Source organism: Cnephaeus nilssonii, assembly GCF_951640355.1.
Source record: "Cnephaeus nilssonii genome assembly, chromosome: 22".
NCBI classification, from domain to species: Eukaryota; Metazoa; Chordata; class Mammalia; order Chiroptera; family Vespertilionidae; genus Cnephaeus; species Cnephaeus nilssonii.
The window spans coordinates 15,573,981-15,582,843 of NC_137093.1; the positions used below are offsets into that span (position 1 = coordinate 15,573,981).

At 56.5% G+C, this 8,863-nt stretch overlaps 1 long non-coding RNA gene across 1 annotated transcript; it reads right to left on the reverse strand.

Moving 5' to 3' along the window:
- Positions 1–1,232: 1,232 nt before the first annotated feature.
- On the reverse strand, positions 1,233–2,207 carry LOC307094343. The gene is made up of 3 exons (XR_013813057.1): positions 2,125–2,207; positions 1,652–1,754; positions 1,233–1,495 (listed from the first exon to the last, which is right to left on the reverse strand). It is a non-coding gene; the product is annotated as an uncharacterized lncRNA (long non-coding RNA).
- Between the last annotated feature and the right edge of the window lie 6,656 nt (positions 2,208–8,863).

The following is an 8,863-nucleotide window of genomic DNA, read 5'->3' on the forward strand; positions in this document are numbered from 1 at the left end:
TCTGGGGCACATTCCTCCAGAATAGCCTTGCACTTCCTTCTCTTGATACCCCAGGAGTTTAACTGGTCGGGGGTCTATTTTTACATTAATTTCTCAGCTTGGGAATTCCAAACAGTGGAAATTCAGACACTGTAGTCACATGTGACTTAGACCTGGAGCTTCTACTAGTGTTTCTCACGGGAGACCTTTTTCTAGGCAGAGCCACGGTAAGGACAAGCTTACTTGTCACGACCCTAAGGCTGAGAGTGATATTTTTCAGTCCTGGTTTCTCCGAGGATGCATTCCTTACAGAGTTCCAGATGTTCCAGAGGTTGCAGTTTCAGCTGTCTGCCTCTTACAAAATAGAGCTCGTGTCCCCTGTCCCCATGGCGGCGGCAAGACCACCATCCCCGGCACCAACCGCTATCTCCAATCTGACAACCCCGTAGGGCCATCGTCATGGCTTCTGCTTGTGGGATTTACCATTGAGACTTTAAGAGTTAATTGAGCCCGGCCCGGTTTGGCTCAGTGAATAGAGCGTTGGCCTGCGGACTCAAGGGTCCCAGGTTCAATACCGGTTAAGGGCATGTACCTTGGTTGCGGGCACATCCCCAGTAGGGAGTGTGCAGGAGGCAGCTGATTAATGTTTCTCTCTCATCGATGTTTCTAACTCTCTATCCCTCTCCCTTCCTCTCTGTAAAAAAATAAAAAAATATATATATATACTTTTTAAAAAGAGCTAGTTGACCTACTGGTAACCTTTCACAGGGCTTTGCAGTCTAGTTCATGAGTTTTTGCAAATAGACCAAGTACTTCCTGAAAAGCAGGTCTGATCATCTTTGTTTCTCCTGAGGTGCCTAGCACAGTGCTCTGTCCCAAGGCCCCTCCTTACGTATCCACTCAAACCTAGGAAAACCTTCGACACCCACACGTGACCCTTTCAACTGTGCAGAATCCCACCAACCAGGGGGCAGGCAGGGCGACCAGAGGCAGAGGGTGCCAGAAGGAAGCCATGGCTCTGGAGTCCTACTCGGACACTTCCTGCTTCTTCCAAGTCACTGCTTCTCTCTTGGGATGTAGTGAAGGTCATACATAAGGAGACGTTTGGACCAGAGTTAGGCCTGGCTCTCACCTGACCTCAGGCATTTCGGAGCTGGGGGGACTTATAAAAGTCACTTCATCTATCTGGGCTGTCAGATTTTTTAAAATATATTTTATTGATTTTTTTTTTTACAGAGAGGAAGGGAGAGGGATAGAGAGTTAGAAACATCGATGAGAGAGAAAGATTGATCAGCTGCCTCCTGCACAACCCCTACTGGGGATGTGCTCACAACCAAGGTACATGCCCTTGACCGGAATTGAACCTGGGACCCTTGAGTCGCAGGCCAATGCTCTATCCACTGAGCCGAACCAGTTAGGGCTGGGCTGTCAGATTTTGCACATGTAATGTGGAGGTGGGGTGGGGGGTGGCCTGGGCGATCTCCAACATTTTTTCCAAGCCCAACAGCCTTTGAACCTGCAAGGTAAAACATCCGGGCTCTCACTCAGGTGTCCCCAGGTTTTCCCCACCCCAAATCACCCCTGGGGTTTCTCTTCCCTCTGCCCCCGCCTCTCCTTTCTTCAGCACCGAAGCCTCGCCTCGTCTTTCCACTCAGCCCCCTTTCACCCTAACCTGCTGCTCCTCCAAGTCCCCTCCCTGCTGAGGACCGCGTCCTATGTCCGTGTCATAGGCTGTGGTGGCAGGGAGCGTCCCCTCCAGGGGTAGGGTGATGAGCCTGCGGGGGATCAGAGGGGAAAGCAGATGACAGTGACCCGGTGCCCCATCTGCCCCCAGCTCGAGGGGTTTCCTGAGCCTTCGACTGGGGACCCTGCAGCTTAATGAGCCTCTTGAGCTGGTTCAGAAACAATGAATCAAAACCAGCTGGAAGCTGCCCTCCGACCCAGCTAATGACTTGTTTATTGTCAGAGCAGCAGTGCGTCATATAAGGGAATTTCAAAGTGTCACTAATTGGCAGAGGGCCAGTAAATAGCACCATATAAATCTGAAGGCTCTTCCACTCGGGCTGAAGGCTGTGGACCAGACACAGCAGAGGGGAAGAGGGGAGGTACCGCCAGCACAGGGCAGGGGTGCAGCTGAGCACCTACCTCCTCGTTCCGCAGAGGCAGAGGGAGCAGGGACGGCTAGCAGCATCTCCTCAGCTGTTGCTGCTGCTGCCCTGGTCTCCACTACCCAGGAGATTGGGGCGTTTGTTCTGTGATTGGGGGAAGGAAGGAAGGAGCCCTATGATGACCTAGTCCCACCCTTGGTGACATTGTACTGCATGGCCCAGACCCCAAGATGCCCAACTTCCAACTGTGCTATGGGAGAAAGTGCCCTCTTTCTGAGGAAAAACCTGAGGATCTCATTTGCGGTAGGATCAATGGATTCTGCAGACAGAACTGAAAGCCTTGTGCTCCGTTACCCAGACACGTTCTGCTTCCAGAAGGACCTCGGCGAGACCCTGGCTCCCGTGGGCCCCCTAGGGACCGAGCTAGGAGGGCAGGAAGGAATAGCGTAGCCTCTCCTCGTTCCGCATAACCATGAGCTCCTACTGGGAGCAGGACCAGAAGATGGGCCAGAGGTGGGTGACGAATGCAAGGAAGGGATGGTCCTCCCGTGTCCGCCCCAAGTCCTCTCAGCACACATCCCTGCTGCCTGACCCTCACCCATCCGCAGATTCAAGCCGGTGGTTTATTTGGACAAGAGAAAAGCAAGAATGAAGGAGAAAGGAGGGAAGCATAAAGTGGGAAGTGAAAGGTGGGCAGGAAGAGAAGACGTGAGGTCAGAGTGGCAGTCACCTGCTCACAAGTGGGTGCTCCAGACGGCGTCCTCATGCCAGACCTCCAAGCACTGCCCCTGAGCAAACTTGGAGATCACACAGGCCACCACCACCCACCCTCAGCAGGTGGGAAGCACCAGGAAGCTTTGCCTCCGAGAGAGCGATGGGGGAGAAGGGCCAAGGGCTGATTCTTGGGGTGACTACTCCATGTCTGGGTCTAGGAGCTAAGCTCAGGCCCTTGTGACATCAAGGAGCCCAGCTAGTGTGGCTCAGTGGTTGAGTGTTGACCTGTGAACCAGGAGGTCAGGGTTCTATTCCGGGTCAGGGCACATGCCCGAGTTGTGGGCTCCATCCATCCCCAGTAGGGGGGCGTGCAAGAGGCAGCCGATCAATAATTCTCTCTCAGCATTGATGTTTCTATTTCTCTCTCTCTCTCCCTTCCTCTCTGAAATCAATAAAAATATATTTTTTTAAAAAATTATTTAAAAAATAAACAACAAAAGAAGCCAGTGGGGAATAGTAGGAAGGCAAAATCTCTACACAGTAGAGCTGACAGGAAGTTCCAGGACACCTGTGGTCTAAATGAGAGCTGGCACTGCCCAAATTGATTAGGCATCCACCAGGGCCAACCGTACAACCGAGTCTCCTAGCACACCCAGCTGATCTCCCACCGCTGGGCTCCACTATTGCAATCTCCATTTTACAGATGGAAAACTGAGGTTCAAAGAATCAGAGGCCGACTAGGAGGTCCTAAGGCCTAAAAGCTCCCCTCTCACGCACGCACTCACTCACTCGTGCATTCACAAGCGTGGACGGAGAGCTTACCACGGGCACCGGGCTAGAGAGTGAGCTCTGTCCTCCGGGGGCTTTAAATGACTGGCCTGCAAATGACTGAGGATGATGTCAACACGGTGGAGGACAGACGTAGAGAGAGTAATGAGCAAACACCGTGGGAGAGGACGGTGGGGGAATTCTGATTTGTAGAAACAAGCGGGCTTCACGGAGGGGTGGGATTTGGGCTAAGCCTTGAAGAGAAGACTGGCTTTTAACAATCGCCGGGGAGAAGGCTCAGTAAGGTGATCTCCGGAGGTGGGGCTGCCTCCACTGGCCCAGCCAGCACTCCCCGCGCATGGGCAGTGAGAGCTCGTTCCAGCTTGGAAAGGAGGTGCTGGGCGCAGGGGTTGAGCGTCGACCTATGAACCAGGAGGTCACGGTTCGATTCTGGGTCAGGTTGTGGGCACATGTCCAGGGTTGCGGGCTCGATCCCCAGTGTGAGGCATGCAGGAGACAGCCGATCAATGATTCTCCCTCATCATTGATGTTTCTATCTCTCTCTCCCTCTCCCTTTCTCTCTGAAACCAATAAAAATATGTATTTTTAAATATATCTCCTGCACAACTGGACAGATGTACATGCAAAAAACCCACAAAATTAGACCACCTCCTTACATTACATACAAGAATAAACTCAAAATGGATTAAATAAAAGACCTGGCCCTAGCTGGTTTGGCTCAGTGGATAGAGCGTCGGCCTGTGGACTCAAGGGTCTCGGGTTCGATTCTGGTCAAGGGCTTGTACCTTGGTTGCGGGCACATACCCAGTAGGGAGTGTACAGAGGTACCTGGTCGATGTCTCTCTCTCTCATCGATGTTTCTGGCTCTCTATCCCTCTCCCTTCCTCTCTGTAAAAAAATCAATAAAATATATTTTATAAATATATAAATAAATAAATAAAATACCTGAAACCATAAAACTTAGAGAATTTTTGAAAATATATACTTTTATTGATTTGAGAGAGGGAGGGAGAGGGAGAGAGAGGATAGAAACATCAATGAGAGAGAAACATCGATCCGCTGCCTCCTGCACGCCCCCTACTGGGGATGGAGCCACCACCCAGGCATGTGCCATGACCAGGAATCAAACCAGGGACCTCTTGGTGCACCCCTTGATGCTGAGCCACACCTGCCGGGCTAGGAAGGAGATTTCGAGAGACCCACCATCCCTGAAGGCCTGGGCAATCCCCCCACACCCACAGCCACTTCGCACTACAATCCCAGGGGACACGCCCTGGTCTCTCTGAGGTCGCAAGGCCAGGTTTTCCCATGTCTCGGAGCGGCCTCGATGCAGACAGCCTTCCGGGAGGAGCCGGGCCATCACGCCAGACAGAAATGATTGTGCTAATAAGGAGAGGGGTGGCCTGCAAGAGCCTCCAATTAATGAGACTTCCCAGGGTGGGAGCCCGGCTGGGGAGTGGGCGTGGGCCAGAGGGAGGCCGGAGCAGCTGGACGCCAGCAACCCGAGGCTGTTTATTAGGAGACAAAGAAAGGACTTTGCTCCCTGCACCGAGGTCACACTCCAGGTATCCCAGGGAAGTGGCAGGGGAATTTATGAAGTGAGGAGGCGGCCGTTTGACAGCCGTCTGCTGGCCCTGCTCCAACACAGGGTTGCCTCAACCCCAACCGTCCTGAGAGCATCCACCTGGAGGAGCAAGATGCTGTCCAGCAACTGGGGCCGGCCCTGACTCCAGATTCCAGCTCTCTCCTCTGTTTCTATCCATAATCAGGAAGTTTAGCTGTAAGTCCCCCTGGGCTTCGGGGACAGGGTGCTCACGCAGCAGCACAGGTCATAGGGTGGGTTGGAAAGAGACGTGACCGTGACCTACTTCCTGGGTCTCCACAAAAGTCCCAAAGCACCTGCCTCACTTCCCAACTCCCTCAACACAGATACATGCAGATTTTGCTCAGAGCTAGATGACCCGCCCCCCGCTCTCCCCCCCCTCCCCCCCAGAAACGGTGCAGTGGTGGACGTCTCTGGCCTCTGAGGACAGGCAGCTGGGCCCCAGTTTTGTGACCACAAGGCAGGAACAGGCAGGGCTGCCCTGTCTCCCCCCCCCCTCCCCCCCCCCATTCCATCCTGCAACTCTCAGACATATAAGGAAGCGCCGAGCCTCTGTGGAGAGGGTGGGCTCCCTGGGATCCAGCAGGAGGTGGGCTCCCAGGATTGAGCAGGAGGGAGTTCGAGCATTGCATCTTAGGATCCTGGAGAATCAGGAGGGAGGAGAGACAGTATATACACACCCAAGAATGTAAATTTGGACACTTTGGTTATATAAGTGGCCAGGTTTCCATGGAAATCAGATTCCTCTTTTTCTTTTTTTTTTAAGAAAGGGCGGTATTTGCGTGTGCATGTATGTCTGGGATGGGGTGAGGATGCAGACAAGACGGACACGGCTGCCTTAGGGAGCACCCTGCACTTGGACCCCATTCCTCCCAACACAGCACCCACACAGCTCCAGGCGCTTTGTAAGGCTAAAACACGGCTCCAGACTGTCCTGGCCCATGTCCTCCCCCCACGGGACCTGCTCTTTCTCCCTCTGTCCCACATTCTCAGCTGGGAAAACCCGGGGCACCCGCCTCCCATCGGCCAGCCTCTCCTAACCGCCTCTCCGCCACCCCCTCCACGTTCCAGCTCTCAGGAGCCCCCTTCGCCCTCAGCCTGACCCGGCCCCGCGGAGCCAGGGCCCCGGACCCCCAGCAGGGTGGCTGGAGCGGCTGCCAAGACCCATCCATCAGGCCCGACGCGGCCCTCCCGCCCCGCCAGCCCCCCACCCCCACCCCGGCCTGCAAATGACAGCGCCGCCATCCGCGGGCCGGCGGGGAGCGACTCCCGGGGTCCATCTGCCGCCGGTCCCCCCAGGGCAGCCCCTTCCGCGTGACAGCTACTGGGCGGGGGACAGTGAGGAGCCGTCCCCTCCCGCCCCATCCCAGGGCTTCTGTGGCCCACAGCCCCCCTCCCACCTGGTGACCTGCTGGGACCTGCGGAGACCAAAGCCTCCCGTCAGAGATTTAAAAAAAAAAAAATGCCCGGCTATTGATGAAAACACAATAAAGGGCCAATTTGCATGTTATTTACATAACCAGTTCATGCCAGCATGGTCTGGGTGCGCCCAGCCCCCCGGCCGCCGCCTTTCTCCGGGGCCTGGTCCCCAGCCTTTTCTCCCCAGGGCTGCCCCCCCTCTCTGCTTTCCCCGCCTGCAGCGTGGGCTCCGGCCCCCCGGGGCAGGCTCTGTTCTCGGCATCCCTCCGGCCGCAGGGGTGTGAAGGCCATCCTGGGCCTGCCTGCACCCCGTGCCCTCCTCCGTGCCTTTTCACAGCGCCCCGTCAAAAGCCAAACCCGCGCTTGCCCACCTCTCACCCCTGCAGACCCGCAGTTCGTGCAGGAGCCCGGAGGACTGATGTCCTGCCACTGGGCTGTAGCTGGGCTGGGGGTGCAGGGAGGGGGGCAGCAGGGCAGGCCCAGAGCGTGGAGGGGGGGCCAGGAGGACAGCAGTCACAGCTCACACGTGACTTTTCTCCCCACAGGGCTCTCTGCTCCAAGCCTGTGGGCCCCGGCGTCGGAAGCCAGGACTGTGACAAGCCTTGGTTTATACACAAACAGCTGCGTTTCCCTACTACTGTTTGCTGCGAAGGGAGCGGTCCGGCATCCTCCCACTCCGCGTGGTCTCCGTAGTGGGCTTAAGCTCGCTGGGCTGGCCTGGGAGAGCAAGGCGGGCAGAGCCCATGGATGGGGAGCCTCCAGGTGGGGCCCCAAACCCCTGGGTCCATCTCCTCATCCCTCCGGACCTCGGGCTCTCTCCAGTGTCCCTCGTCTCCTGCGCTTCCAAACGCACAAATGAGGGATAAAGAGCTTAGGAGTGGGGACCCGTCATTTCAGACGCGGTGACATCGTCTGTCAGGCGAAGAGACCACATGGGTGGACGCTATGCCTCCGTGTGTTGTCACCGCCGTGCGAGGTCACACACGTACCCCTCCACACCAGCTGTCACCAGGGCCCCACAAATGCCTGTGCCCTGGGGCAGCGGCAATGCCCTGGGGCAGCTGTAAGCCGGTGGGAATCAGTGCCTGTAGCGATGAGCTAAGGAGGCTCCCAGAGGGCCACAAGGAGGGAGGCACCCCCTGCCCCAAGCCGGGCTCCCTTTGCCCTGATCTCAGGGCTGCCAGCAGCCAAGGGCGTGATGCTGCGCCTGGGAACCAGAGAACGATGACCCTCTCACTCCCTCCCTCTCCATCCATAGCATAGATGCCTTTGGAGAGACAGGGAGGTGGCCTTGGAGGCGGCAGGAAGTGTGCCCCTCTGGGCTGTGTTGCTCAGTGGTTAGTGCGCGGCCCCTGGAGGCAGAGTGAGTGAACACGTGACGCAGTGGGGCCAGCTCCAGCCTCCCTCTGAAAATCGGGTGGGGACCCCCTCCTGTGGTTGTGGCCAGGCTGAATGTGCTACCCGTGTGAAGCACGCAGAATGGGCCTGGCGCACAGTAGGTGCTCAGCGACGGTAGCTGCTGATACCTGCACACAGGCCAGGCATCGGGGGGTGCCCGGGAGGAGGGGACTCAGAGGCTCGAGATGGCACTGCTGGTGACCAAGAGTCACTTTCAGAAATTTCTTGTCTCTCTTTACTACCTCGTTCAGAAAAAAGGTGGGAATGTCCTCATCTCTCACCTGGTCCCAAAGCCGCCTCCCTTAATCCCTCGAATCTTCCGCCTGTGGCGTAAGGGGACGTGCAGCCTGGGAGCAGACCACCTGGGCTGACGCCCCAGTTCTGACTGGAGCCGGCTGTGCGGCCCTAAGAAAGGGACTTTCATGACCTCACTGTCCTTGGCGATAACGTCCTGGCCCATGGTACCTGTCTCACCGGGCGAGACCCCGCCCATGAGGGGGGCACCTGACGCCAGCAGGCTCCGTGATGTCCTGCAAGGACCTTGGCCTCTTGAACCAGGGACCCCACTCAGGAAATAAGCACTAATGTCCACAGGGACCTCACACGGGAACAGGGACCTCACCGGGCCTCGGATTCACCCAGCTTTTACCTTGGAGAAGTTGAGAGCCATCAGTCCCCGGCTCCCAGGCCCACTCTTTCAAGGGTGACGGGGGGCCGAGACTGCAGGTTCCCATGGCTCACGGGAATGGCATCGGAGCCTTCCAGGGAGAGAGAGATCAACAGCATTTCTCAGGCCTCAGTAAGTCACACTCCCACCTGCCCGCTCAGCCACCTGGCAGGTGGGCTCCCGCAT